General features: G+C 36.0%; 1 long non-coding RNA gene across 1 annotated transcript in view; it reads right to left on the bottom strand.

Annotated features, from left to right (window-relative positions):
- LOC103007373 (uncharacterized) overlaps positions 1-13,768 on the bottom strand; it is an 88,646-nt gene extending 74,878 nt beyond the window's left edge. The window contains exon 1 of the long non-coding RNA XR_452550.2: positions 13,568-13,768. This is a non-coding gene — a long non-coding RNA (uncharacterized LOC103007373). The remainder of the gene's footprint in view (positions 1-13,567) is intronic.
- Between the last annotated feature and the right edge of the window lie 1,381 nt (positions 13,769-15,149).

Raw genomic sequence — 15,149 nt, 5'->3', positions numbered from 1 at the left:
TGAGAAAAGTAAACTGAGAAAGTAAAAGGAAGGAAATAAAGAGCAGAAGTTGAGGAATTAGAAGATAAAGATAGAATTAAAAGATTTTTCTTTGAAAAGAATAATATAATAGAGAAACATGAAGCAAAACTGATCAAGAAAAGCAGAAAGCCATAAATAATTAGGAGTGAAAAGGGAGTCATAGCTAAAGGTACATTCATATTTTAAAACATAAGGGAATACATTTGAGGATCAAGGATTACCTAGCTCTGTTCCCTTGGAGTTACAAATAATCACCACAGCTGACTTTTGGAATGTGAGCTATGTTTATACCAGGCATCATTGGTTATATTAAAAATGACACTTGATGAGTAAATAACATTGGCCTGGGAGAGCTGTAAACAAGCTATTAATACCTGGTAGGAAATCATAGCTTTAAACTTCTCTGAGTGTGGTGACTTTAAGGTATCCCTATATTAAAGGAAATATCAGTTACTCCTTTACCCACCCAATGTGATTTTTTTTTTTTGGTTTTTTTTTTTTTAACATCTTTATTGGAGTATAATTGCTTTACAATGGTGTGTTAGTTTCTGCTTTATAACAAAGTGAATCAGTTATACATATACATATGTCCCCATATCTCTTCCCTCTTGCATCTCCCTCCCTCCCACCCTCCCTATCCCACCCCTCTAGGTGGTCACAAGGCACAGAGCTGATCTCCCTGTGCTATGCAGCTACTTCCCACTAGCTACCTATTTCAAATTTGGTAGTGTATATATGTCAATGCTACTCTCTCACTTTGTCCCAGCTTACCCTTCCCCCTCCCCGTGTCCTCAAGTCCATTCTCTACATCTGCATCTTTATTTCTGTCCTGCCCCTAGGTTCTTCAGAACCTTCTTTTTTTTTTTTAGATTCCATATATATGTGTTAGCATATGGTATTTGTTTTTCTCTTTCTGACTTACTTCACTCTGTATGACAGACTCTAGGTCCATCCACCTCACTACAAATAACTCAGTTTCGTTTCTTTTTATGGCTGAGTGATATTCCATTGTATATATGTGCCATATCTTCTTTATCCATTTATCTGTCGATGGACACTTAGGTTGCTTCCATGACCTGGCTATTGTGAATAGTGCTGCAGTGAACATTGTGGTACATGACTCTTTTTGAATTATGGTTTTCTCAGGGTATATGCCCAAAAGTGGGATTACTGGGTCGTATGATAGTTCTATTTTCAGTTTTTTAAGGAACCTCCATACTATTCTCCATAGTGGCTGTATCAATTTACATTCTCACCAACAGTGCAAGAGGGTACCCTTTTCTCCACACCCTCTCCAGCATTTATTGTTTGTAGATGTTTTGATGATGGCCATTCTGACCAGTGTGAGATGATACGTCATTGTAGTTTTCATTTGCATTTCTCTAATAATTAGTGATGTTGAGCATCCTTTTATGTGTTTGTTGGCAATCTGTATATCTTCTTTGGAGAAATGTCTATTTAGGTCTTTGCCCATTTTTGGATTGAGTTGTTTGTTTTTTTGATATTGAGCTGCATGAGCTGCTTGTATATTTTGGAGATTAATCCTTTGTCAGTTGCTTCGTTTGCAAATATTTTCTCCCATTATGAGAGTTGTCTTTTCATCTTGTTTATGGTTTCCTTTGCTGTGCAAAAGCTTTTATGTTTCATTCGGTCCCATTTATTTATTTTTGTTTCTATTTCCATTTCTCTAGGAGGTGGGTCAAAAAGGATCTTTCTGGGATTTATGTCATGGAGTATGCTGACTATGTTTTCCTCTAAGAGTTTTATAGTGTCTGGCCTTACATTTAGGTCTTTAATCCATTTTGAGTTTATTTTTGTGTATGGTGTTAGGGAGTGTTCTAATTTCATACTTTTACATGTACCTGTCCAGTTTTCCCAGCACCATTTATTGAAGAGGCTGTCTTTTCTCCATTGTATATTCTTGCCTCCTTTATCAAAGATAAGTTGACCAGATGTGCGTGGGTTTATCTCTGGGCTTTCTATCCTGTTCCATTGACCTATATTTCTGTTTTTGTGCCACAACTATACTGTCTTCATTCCTGTAGCTTTGTAGTATAGTCTGAAGTCAGGGAGTCTGATTCCTCCAGCTCCGTTTTTCTTTCCCAAGGTTCCTTTGGCTATTCGGGGTCTTCTGTGTTTCCACACAAATTGTGAAATTTTTTGTTCTAGTTCTGTGAAAAATGCCATTGGTGGTTTGATAGGGATTGCATTGAATCTGTGGATTGCTTTGGGTAGTATAGTCATTTTTGCAATGTTGATTCTTCCAATCCAAGAACATGGTATATCTCTCCATCTGTTTGTATCATCTTTAATTTCTTTCATCAGTGTCTTATAGTTTTCTGCATACAGGTCCTTTGTATCCTTAGGTAGGTTTATTTCTAGGTATTTTATTCTTTTTGTTGCAGTGGTAAATGGGAGTGTTTCCTTAATTTCTATTTCAGGTTTTTCATCATTAGTGTATAGGAATGCAAGAGGTTTCTTGCATTAATTTTGTATCCTGCTACTTTACCAAATTCATTGATTAGTTCTAGTAGTTTTCTAGTAGCATCTTTAGGATTCTCTTTGTATAGTATCATGTCATCTGCAAACAGTGACAGTTTTACTTCTTTTCCGATTTGGATTCCTTTTATTTCTTTTTCTTCTCTGATTGCTGTGGCTAAAAATTCCAAAACTATGTTGAATAATAGTGGTGAGAGTGGGCAATCTTGTCTTGTTCCTGATCTTAGTGGAAATGGTTTCGGTTTTTCACCATTGAGAACGATGTTGGCTGTGGGTTTGTCATATATGGCCTTTATTATGTTGAGGTAGGTTCCCTCTATGCCTACTTTCTGGTGGGTTTTTATCATAAATGGGTGTTGAATTTTGTCGAAAGCCTTTTCTGAATCTATTGAGATGATCATATGGTTTTTATCCTTCTATTTGTTAATATGGTGTATCACATTGATTGATTTGTGTATATTGAAGAATCCTTGCATTCATGGGATAAACCCCACTTGATCATGGTGTATGATCCTTTTAATGTGCTGTTGGATTCTGTTGGCTAGTATTTTATTGAGGATTTTGCATCTATGTTCATCAGTGATATTGGCCTTTAGTTTTCTTTCTTTGTGACATCTTTATCTGGTTTTGGTGTCAAGGTGATGGTGGCCACGTAGAATGAGTTTGAGAGTGTTCCTCCCTCTGCTATATTTTGGAAGACTTTGAGAAGGATAGGTGTTAGCTCTTCTCTAAATGTTTGATAGAATTCGCCTGTGAAGCCATATGGTCCTGGGCTTCTGTTTGTTGGAAGATTTTTAATCACAGTTTCAATTTCAGTGCTTGTGGTTGGTCTGTTTATATTTTCTAGTTCTTCCTGGTTTAGTCTTGAAGGTTGTGCTTTTCTAAGAAGTTGTCCATTTCTTCCAGGTTGTCAATTTTATTGGCATGGACAATTGCCAGTTGCTTGTAGTAATCTCTCATGATCCTTCATATTTCTGCAGTGTTAGTTGTTACTTCTCCTTTTTCATTTCTAAGTCTGTTGATTTGAGTCTTTTCCCTTTTTTTCTTCATGAGTCTGGCTAATGGTTTATCAGTTTTGTTTATCTTCTCAAAGAACCAGCTTTTAGTTTTATTGATGTTTGCTGTTGTGTCCTTCATTTCTTTTTCATTTATTTCTGATCTGATTTTTATGATTTCTTTCCTTCTGCTAACTTTGGGTTTTTTTGTTGTTCTTCTTCTTCTTTCTCTAATTGCTTTAGGTGCAAGGTTAGGTTTTTTATTTGAGATTTTTCTTGTTTCTTGAGGTAGGATTGTATTGCTATAAACTTCCCTCTTAGAACTGCTTTTGCTGCATCCCATAGGTTTTGGGTCACCGTGTTTTCATTGTCATTTGTTTCTAGGTATTTTTTGATTTCCCCTTTGATTTTTTCAGTGATCTCTTGGTTATTTGGTAGTGTATTGTTTAGCGTCTATATTTTTGTAATGTTTACAGGTTTTTTCCTGTAATTGATACCTAGTCTCATAGCACTGTGGTCGGAAAAGATACTTGATATGATTTCAGTTTTCTTAAATTTACCAAGGCTTGATTTGTGACCCAAGATATGATCTATCCTGGAGAATGTTCCATGAGCACTTGAGAAGAAAGTGTATTCTGTTGTTTTTCAATGGAATGTCCTATAAATATCAGTTAAGTCCATCTTGTTTAATGTGCCATTTAAAGTTGTGTTTCCTTATTTATTTTCATTTTGGATGATCTGTCTACTGCTGAAAGTGGGGTGTTAAAGTCCCCTACTATGATTGTGTTACTGTTGATTTCCCCTTTTGTAGCTGTTAACATTTGCCTTATGTATTGAGGTGCTCCTATGTTGGCTGCATAAATATTTACAATTGTTATATCTTCTTCTTGGATTGATCCCTTGATCATTATGTGTTGTCCTTTGTCTCTTGTAATAGTCTTTATTTTAAAGTCTGTTTTGTCTGATATGAGAATTGCTACTCCAGCTTTCTTTTGATTTCCATTTGCATGGAATATCTTTGTCCATCTCCTCACTTTCAGTCTGTATGTGTCCCTAGGTCTGAAGTGGGTCTCTTGTAGACAGCGTATATAAGGGTCTTGTTTTTGTATCCATTCAGCCAGTCTATGTCTTTTGGTTGGAGCATTTAATCCATTTACATTTAAGGTAATTATTGATAAGTATGTTCCTATTCCCATTTTCTTAATTGTTTTGGGTTTGTTATTGTAGGTCTTTTCCTTCTCTTGTGTTTCCTACCTAGAGAAGACGTTCCTTTAGCATTTGTTGTAAAGCCTGTTTGGTGGTGCTGAATTCTCTTAGCTTTTGCTTGTCTATAAATGTTTTAATTTGTTCATCGAATCTGAATGAGATTCTTGCTGGGTAGAGTAATCTTGGTTGTAGGTTTTTCCCTTTCATTACTTTAAATATTTCCTGCCACTCCCTTTTGGCTTGCAGAGTTTCTGTTGAAAGATCAGCTGTTAACCTTATGGGGATCCCCTTGAATGTTATTTGTTGCTTTTCCCTTGCTGCTTTTAATATTTTTTCTTTGTATTTAATTTTTGATAGTTTGATTAATGTGTGTCTTGGCGTTTTTCTCCTAGGATTCATCTGGTATCTGGATTTATCGTCAGAGATGTATTGGTGATTAGAGCATTGTACATGTGGTAGCCTCTCCAAATTATGAGATTCTCTTGTATTGGACATGAAATCAGGTCCTTTCTACCTTTTCAGACTGGCTTCTGTTCAGGATTTCCAAGCTGCTATAATTCTGAGTCATTCTCATCTCTGCTCTTCTCCACTCCTTCTGAAAATTTTGAACCAGGTACTAATCTAGGTCCATGGATTTCAGTAGTAAAAAGCAGTCAAAAATGTCTGGCTTCATGGAGTTTATACTGGTCTTCCTAAAGCCGGGCCATGTGCAGCAGCAACTTATTCCAGCCGCTCTTCCATAAAGCCCCCAATATGATTTTGTTCCCTCAGTTCTGAGATTAGCTCCTTTTTGGCTTAGTGGCCTGTTGTGATGACTTCTCCTACTCAAGAAAAATGCATGATATTGCCCTGCCAGTATGCTGTATATCCTGACCTGTATTCTGCTAAAAGAATTTACGCCAAGAGTAGCCTATAATAGTTATGTGCATGTAATTGTAGGTTAAGCACAGAAAAACTTCCCCTAGTGGGCATAAATTACTTCGGGCCAATAAATTTGAAAATGTAGCTGAAATGGACCGTTTCCCATTTTAGAAAAATAAAAACTTTAAAAAATTGACTCAAGAGCCATTAGAAAATATAAATAGAACTGTAATTCTATAAGAAATTAATATATCCATAACTTCTTAAGAAATTAAATTTTTTGTTCACTAGAAGATATGATAGACAGTGAAAATACAATCCAGACACTGGGAAATTATTTTGATACCATGTCATAAGAGCGAAAATGATCATACCCTATGGTAGAGCAAATCCACTTCTAGGTAGTACCTTAAGGAAACTCTCATATATACGTGGGGAGACATGTACAAGAATATTTGTTACATCACTCTAAGAGTGAATAGTTGCAAACAAACTATCCATCAAAAAGAGAATAAATAAATGTCCTGTGATCAGTTAATGTAAAAGTGTATTATATACCCAGTTAATAAATGAACTAGAGCCATTTGCAGCAACATGAGCAAATATGGTAAGCAATGTACAACACAGTAAGCCAAAATATAATGTGTACATTGGGGTGTCATTAATATAAAGTAAAATGCAGAGATAGTGATATGTAATAAAAGTAGAAAAACATGCATGAGAATTTACGATAACCGTTACCTCTACTAGGGGAAGGGGTCGGGATGGAGAGAACTGCACAGGTACTTCAGTTTTATCTTTAATGTTTTATTCCTTCAGCTGGGTGCTAGTTAAATTTCTCGTAACTTTTTTGGAAGCATTAAGTGTTGTATTAAAGAAAGGTATATAAGGTACAATACCAATTTTAATGTACTTATATTACAAGAAGGGCTATAAGATGATAACAAACTATTATATTAAAAGGCATTACATAATCACCATAAGAATAGTAAAAAGAACAGGTATGGTACGATTTTAGATAAAATAGCAATGCTTCTCTGTTAGTGTGATGAAAGAAAATTTCATGGAGATGGAGGCATTTGATATTGGTAAAATTCTGATAGACTTGTTTTTAAGGTTCTATTTTGTCCTTTTCCCTTTATTATATATTTAGTGAACCCCTGTGGCATATCTGCAAAGACAGTTGGCAAAGCATGGGGTGTGTTTTAAGGTAGGGCAATTAGATTAATTTGCGAGGGTTAATGGATTTGTGAAGCAAGAAGTGAACAGTAGGGATATAACAAGTAGTTAGGGATAAGATTGTGATAAGTCTTGAATGTCTGGTGTAGAAATTTAGACCTTATTCTTTAAGGAATTGTTTTTCAGTTTTTTGTTTTTAACCATGATTCACAGGATACATTTACATTGTGACTCAAAACACATGACTGGGAAAAAAAGTTTCACAAAATATTATGTACCCTTTAAAAACATTGTTCTTAGCAAATGGAAAGCAGTTGAATGCCTTCAAATAGCAATGTGAGATGCAAAAAATTAAAAATAAGCCAAACATGTGTCTGACCATAGTCTGCAGTCTATTTTAAAGTGAATAGATTCTGGGTATAGGGAGATCTGATAAAAAGCTGTTGCATTAGGTTAGACATGATGGCCTTGTCAATTGAAAAAACAGTTGAGAGAATTGTGAAGGAAGAATTAGCAGAACCTGTGACTTTGGAAGTCCTGAAAGAGCTTTACTAACAAGTGTCAGAACCTTTAACAAAAATGGAAGAATGTGGCATCTGGTCTTTGTCCTAAGGTTTTCACATTCTCATGACACATTGTAAAGGTACAGATTGTGACCCTCATTTGAGGTTGGTGGTCTGCCTTTATGTTAAAGAAAATGCAAATGATTCAAGAAAAATACTGAAAGCATTAGGACATTTAAAGGTACTTGGAGTCCTAATATGAAGTTAACGTTGGAAACAAGTAATTTGGGAATTAGTGGCGTCATGGAAACTGAAAACTAGCAAGGTTAAATAGACTGCAGATAGACACTTAGTCATTGATTAAGTAAGGGCAAATAAAGCAGTAAGTGTAAACTGGATGGGAATTGGGTTATGGTATTTAAAATAACCTGCACTTCTGAGTGAAAAACAGAAATAAAAGATGATGAAGCATTCCTGTAATTTAATATGAAATAAAAGTTAAAAACAGAATTTCTGAGAGAAAAGAGAGAACCACCCAAATGTCAGTTACAGAACTGAGTCTGAAGCAGTTTGCAGCGGGGAAATTTTATAACAGCATACTGATGATTTTCTTTCTTAATATTGCAGAAAGAGAAGAATAAAAAGGAAAAAGTGATATTACTTTTAACACCATTTCTTATTTCACTTCTAAGAAATATGATAAAACACTTCTTTGTCAAAAGGGAAACTACAATTTTAAATAGACTGAATTTTATTTGGGGCTACATTGGCATCTTTAAGATGATGCTTCTTGGGTTTTTTTGTTTGGTTGGGTTTTTTTGTTTGTTTTTTGTTTGTTTGGTTTTTTTTTTTACTTCTTACTTTCTACCCCCTGCCCTGCCCCCACGAAGCAGATCACTTTTTTAAATTAAATTTTCAATTTTGAGATAATTGTAGATTCACATGCAGTTGCAAGAGATAATATAAAGGGATCCCATATACCCTTTATTCAGTTCCCCTCAATGGTCATATCTTGCAAAACTACAGTACTATATCACAACCAGGATGTTGACATTGATACAGTCAAGATACAAAACATTTCCATCACTGCAAGCATTTCTCATGCTGCTTTTTATAGCTACACGTACCTCCCGTCTCCAGCTTTCCTTATCCCCTGGCAACTAGTAATCTGTTCTCCATTTCTATAATTTTGTCACATCAAGAATGTTATATAAATGGAATACACAATATATAATCTTTTAGGATTGGCTTTTTCTTTACTCAGCATCATACTTTGGAGATTCATCCAGGTTTTTTTGCATGTATCAGTTGTTCTTTCCATTTTATTGCTGAGTGGTATTCCACTCAGTAGATGTTCCACAGTTTATTTACCCTTTGAAGAACATCAGGGTTGTTTTGTTTTGAGCTGTTTCTGAATAAAACTGCTTGTATTAGTTTCCTGTGGCTACCATAACAAATTACTACAAACGGGCTTAAAGCACTGGAAATTTATTCTCTCACATTTCTCTGAGGCCCAGAGTCCAAAATCTGGCAGGACCCTACTCCCTTTGAGAGTCCTGGGGGAGAATCCATTCTTTGCCTCTTAACAGTTTATCTGGCTTCCTTGTAGCTCTATCACTCCAGGTCCTGCCTCTGTCTTCATATCGACTTCCTCTCTCCTATCTGTCAACTGTCCCCTTTGTGTCTCTTATAAGGACACTTGTGTTTAGATTTAGGGCCCACAGATAATCCAGGATGGTCTCTTCATATCAAGATCCTTCATTAGATCTCCAAAAACCCCTTTTCCAAATAAGGTAACATTCACAGGTTCCAGGAATTAAGACATGAACATATCTCTTGGGGAGCCATCGTTCAACCCAGCACACTGCTCTAAACACTCAGGTACCCGATTTTGTTTGAAAGTAAGCCTTCATTTCACTGTGATAAATGCCCTGGAATGCAGTTGCTAGGTTGTATGGTAATTGCATGTTCAGTTTTTTTTTTTTTTCTTTTAGAAAATGCCAGGGTATTTTCCAGAATTGCTTTACCATTTTACATTCCCACCAGCAGTATATGAGAGCTTCATTTTCTCTGCATCCTGAGCAGCAATTGATGATGTTGCTATTTTTTATTTTAGACATTCTGATAGGTGTATAGTGATGTCTTATTGCAGTTTTACTTTGTATTTCCTTAATGGCTAATAGCTAATGATGCTGAACATCTTTTCATGTGTTTATCTGCCATCTATATATCTTCTTTGGGGAAATGTCTCTGCATGTCTGTTGCCTGTGTTCTAATTGGATTGTGTGCTTTTTTTCACTGTTGAGTTTTAAGCGTTTTTTATATAGTCTAGATACTAATTCTTTGTCAGATATTCCTTTCCAATGCATATGCTATTTATTTCCTTTTCTTGCCTTATTGCACTGGCTAGAACTTCCAGCCATGTTAAGTTAGAGCAATGAGAGCAGACATCCTTCTCTTGTTTCCAATCTTAGAAGGAAAACATTCAGTCTGGTACCATTAAGTATAATATTAGGTGTAGGGTTTTTTTTACAGTTGCTCTAAATTCCCCTCTCTTCTTGTCATTCTGAAATTTTGTCATGAATAGGTATTAAATTTTGTCAAATGCTGTTTTTTTGCATCAGTTAATATGATCATGTGATTTAGCCTTTGAATTTTGAATATTTAACCAGTCTCTATCCCTGTAATAAATCCCACTTGGTCATGGTTTCTAATTCTTTTGGTATATTGTGAATTGTATTTGATAATTTTTGTTAAGCATTTTTGCATCTATGTTAATAAGAGATATTGGTCTGTAGTTCCCTCCCCCCTCCTCTCTTTCTTTCTCTCCTTCTTTCTTTTCTTTCTTTCCTTCCTTCCTTCCTTTTTCTCTTTTTTGGTACTGTCATTGTCTGATTTTGGTATCAGGGTTAATGCTAGCTTCATAAAATGAGATAGAAAATGTTCCCTCTTCTGTTTTCTGGAATAGATTGTGTAGAGGTGGTGTTAATTCCTCCTTAAACATTTGGTAGCATTCTTCAGGGAAACTGTCTGGGCCTGGGGATTTCTTCTTTGGTGGTTTTTAAAATTATAAATTCAATTTATTTAATACTCACAGGGGTATTCAAGTTATGTCTTTCATACTGAGTGATTTTTGGTGACTTAAGATTTTTTGGAATTAGTCCATTTAATCTAAGTTGTCAAATTTGTATGTGTAGAGTTGTCTGCAGCTTTTTTTCATTATCCTTTTGATGTTTGAAGGGTCTGAAGTGGTATTCTCTGTTTTATTCCTGATATTGGTAATTACTATGTTTGTCAACTTTATTGATGTTTTAAAAAAACAGTTTGTTTCATTGATTTTCTCTATTGTTTATCTGTTTTCAATTTCATTGACTTCCTATCTACTCTTTATTATTTCCTTCCTTCTGCTTGTTTTAGGTTTATTTTTATCTTCTCTTTCTAGGTTCTTGAGATTGAGCTTAGATTACTGATTTGAGAATTTTCTTCTTTTCTAGTGTATATAGTTAGTAGTATAAATTTATTGCATTCCATTTACTATACCAAAAACTATCTATATCTATATAATTTTTTAAATTTGCAACAACAGTAAAAAACATAAAGTATATATAGAGGAATAAATCTACGTAAGGAGGTACATAATCTTTACAGTCAATGATAAACCTTATTAAAAGTTTAAAAATCTGAATAAATGGTCAGAGAAACTATGTTCATTAATAGACTAAATATCGTAAATATAATAGTTTCCCCCAAACTAGCCCTAGTCATTGCAATGGGATTCAAATATTGTGCATTTGAATTGAGTATTTCATACTCATCACATTGACAAAAAAATAAGATTACAAATGTTTATAAGCACAGATATGGAGAAATAACCTCAAAAACTACAGATGGTAGCAATAAATAGGTGCAGTCACTTTGAGGAGCAGTTTGGCAATATCTTAAAAAGCTGAAGATGCTCATATGTACCTTTACAAAACTCTCATATATGCCCACAAAGAAAGTTAAAATTAATGTTCATTGCTATGTTGTTAATAATAATGAAAAATTGGGAAAACCTGATTGTCCATCAATAAGAGAATGGATGAATGAATTTGGAAATATTCATTCAATGGCACACATATAGCACTTAAAATATATGAACTAGAGGTACATGTATCATTAGGAATAAAACTCCAAAATACAATGTTAAGCATGAAAATATTGCAGACTATGCACAGCATGATATCATCAGTATAACTCCTAAAACAGGCAAAGCATGATGGATGTCAGATTCAGGGTGCAGTTTACATCTCGGGAGGCAAGGAGAGAGGGAAATGAGGTGAGGAAGTGTTCCCCATCAGGCTTAAACGATAACTGTAATGTTCTATTTCTTTAAAAATATTAAGCAAATATGGAAACATGTTAAATTTAACAAAACTAGATGATGGCTATCCAGGTATTTAATGCCATTATTCTTTTTACTTCTTTGTATGCTTGAAATATTTGATAATTTTTTTTAAATTTTTTGTTTATTTCTTTTGGCTGCGTCGGGACTTCATTGCTGCACATGGGCTCTTCTAGTTGCGGCGAGCGGGGGCTACTCTTCGTTGCGATGCGTGGGCTTCTCATTGCGGTGGCTTCTCTTGTTGCGGAGCACAGGCTCTAGGCACGCGGGCTTCAGTGGTTGTGGCTCGCAGGCTCTAGAGCACAGGCTCAGTAGTTGTGGTGCACAGGCTTAGCTGCTCCGTGGCATGTGGGCTCTTCCCAGACCAGGGATCCAACCGGTGTCCCCTGCATTGGCAGGCGGATTCTTAACCGCCGCACCACCAGGGAAGCCCTATTTGATAACTTCTTAAAAAGAAAATGAAAACAGGGACTTCCCTGGTGGCACAGCGGTTAGGAATCCGCCTGCCAGTGCAGGGGACACGGGTTTGAACCCTAGTCCGGGAAGATCCCACATGCGCGGAGCAGCTAAGCCCGTGCGCCCCAACTACTGAGCCTGCACTCTGGAGCCCGTGAGCCACAACTACTGAGCCCGTGTGCCACAACTACTGAAGCCCGCACACCTAGAGCCCATGCTCCACAAGAAGAGAAGCCACTGCAATGAGAAGCCCACACACCGCAACGAAGAGTAGCCCCCACTCGCCGCAACTAGAGAAAGCCCGTGTGCAGCAACGAAGACCCAATGGAGCCATAAATAAATAAATAAATTTTTTTAAAAAACTAAAAACAGATAGTATTTTGCTAATGGACCCAGGAACCACATACAGAATAGGAATCCCAAAGTAAAAATTATCAAAGACCACTGTGAAAGAACGTGATATAGTCAGTGTATGTAAGGTTAATCAGTTTGTACCTGTGTAGCTGGCTAATAAATGTTCAGTTTAAACCTCTATATTTGAGGTACTGGGTACCTGTGGAGCCCACAGGCTGAGCCTCCCATGACAGCTATTCTCTTTTGCTGTTCATCTCTCTTTATCTGTGTTCCAATCTCTCTTTCTCCTCCCTCTTCCCTAGATGTGATGCTAGTCTAATGTTTTGTCCTTTCATCTGTTGATGAGAAGCAGGAAACATTTCTTTATTTCAATTGATCCCTTTTCTAAGTCAAAGGGCACACACACGAGACTTAAAGCAAGTCTCTGTGCCTATAAAAACCCTCAAAGGGGCTTTTTTTTTTTTCCTAAAAAGTGGGAGGTAATATTTTCAGGATCTTCCAGTAGAAACCAGTTCTCTTTTCCCTTTTATCTCTAGCCTTCCTCACATAGAAAGCTCTCTCTGTTGAAGTTCACTACCAGGACAGGTATGTGTGTCATGTGTTTGTGATCTATTCAAAGAGCTACTAATTTGCTAATATATAAGCCTTAAACATATACACAAAAAATCCTTTGTTAATTCCTATAGGAGAGGATCAGACCCATTTAATGTAATATATTACATAGAATGTGATTCTATGAGGATTCTACCTGATTCATCTTAAAATTGAAAGACTTTGTTATTCTATGCCATGGTTTTCCAAGCCAGCACAATAAGGTAACAGGACAAATTTTCAATCAGCAATCATATTTAGTAAAGCCCTACAGATTCTGTTATCACCAATAGACAAATCTATGTTATTTATGCTAGGTGGTGATAAGTGTTATAGAGAAAAATAAATCTAGGTAAAGGAAATAGAGAGTACCATGGGCAGGGAGAGATTGCTCTTCTATAATGGGTGATCAGGAATGATACCAGAAATAAGAAAGAGAGAGAGACTTGTAGCTCTGAGGAAAGAATATTTCAGCTAGAGGGAGCAGCAGTTATAGGGCTCAGAAAGTAAGAGTGTACCTGACACGTTCCAGGAACAACGAAGAGACCACTGGAAGCTGGAGTAGAGTGAAGGAGATGAAGACTAGTAGGAAATGAGGTCAGAGGAGTGCAGGTGGGGGTGTGGTCTTATCAAGTAGGGCCCAGTAAGTCAAGGTAAGTACTTTGGCTTTGACTTCAAATGAGACAGGAGGCCACTGAAGGATTTTGATCAAAGAAGGGACCTTTGGCTGTGGAGAAAAGAAGATGCCTGTAAGTCAGTCTTCCTTTATAAATTTATAAATGTAACAACAACAACAATAATAATAATAGTTAATATTTATGTGCTAATAAATATTAGCTATACTGTATTTTTCAAATATTCATGTATTTAATCCTTACCACAACACTATGAAATAGGTCATAATTATCTCCCATTTTCCTAATGAGGAAAGTGAAACACAAAGGGGTTCAGTAAATCGCCCAAGGCCACACAGCCACTAAATGGCATAGCTTGGATTCCAACCCAGGCAGTCTGACTTCATTGCTTCCACTCTTAATTAACAAAAATGTCATACTGCCTCTTGTACTTCAGGGTGGTACTATGAGGAATGTGTGGGTGTGTATATCTTAAAAATGTTAAGATCCACCAAGTACATAAAACCAATGAAGTAATGGAAAGAATAGAATTGTAATAGAAATAAATTATGTAGGTAGTTTTAGGTGTAGAGGATGGCACTTGTGGTAGATCACTGACTTGAGGGGGAAGATGGCTTGTAAAAGATACACGTATGTGAAAAAAATTTTATATTGAAGGAATAAACTTTCTGTAAATGTTTAATTAAAAGGCTAACTTAAAGGATAGGAAAGAATTAATCTAAGTGGCAATATTTTGGCCAGTGAGGATTGCTGCTGGATAAAATTAAATTTGAATAACATCAGCACGTATAAAAACACTAAAGAACTAAAAGTTTTTCTGTTACTCTGTAGAAGACTGATCTCTGACATGCCACAATATGTCCTGAAAGTACCCACTTCAGTTATTCTTTACCTATTTGCTGGATTAAACTGGGTTTCAAGATCAGTTCCATTTGAAAGGAAAATGTTTCTAGTGGTGGTTTAAGACACTTTTTTTCCTATTCGGTATTTAAACTGAGTCATCCAGTTTGAGACTATTGTGTCACATTTTCCACCTTTCATTCTCCTCAAGAGGCGGGAGTCAGGAGAAACACAAATGATGAACATTAGTGGCAAAGTGTGTGGTTACAAGAATCAATAAACCACAGGATCCTTCAGATTCTGAAACAGTTTTTTTTTTTTTTAAACAGGTGAGGCCACTATGTGGAGTCCACAAAAAGAGTGATTATCTAAAGGTGGTACTCAGAGTGTGAGAACCAGCCTATAATTAAAGCTTCCTTATCCCATTATAACTCCTTCTTTTACGTAGACATCCTGAGAGAACCCATAACCTTGACTGCCTCTGAATGTTTTACAGAATTTATGTTTTACAAAATAACAATGCCATTTAGTAAAGAAATTAACACATACTGTATAGTACTTAAGCTGTAATTGCAACAGTGTTAAACAGTCTTGCATGCAGATTAAAGAAAGCCTCCATTCTCAG

The sequence above is a fragment of the Balaenoptera acutorostrata genome, chromosome 19 (assembly GCF_949987535.1).
Source record: "Balaenoptera acutorostrata chromosome 19, mBalAcu1.1, whole genome shotgun sequence".
Lineage (NCBI taxonomy): Eukaryota > Metazoa > Chordata > Mammalia > Artiodactyla > Balaenopteridae > Balaenoptera > Balaenoptera acutorostrata.
This window is presented reverse-complemented; position numbering and strand designations above follow the sequence as displayed.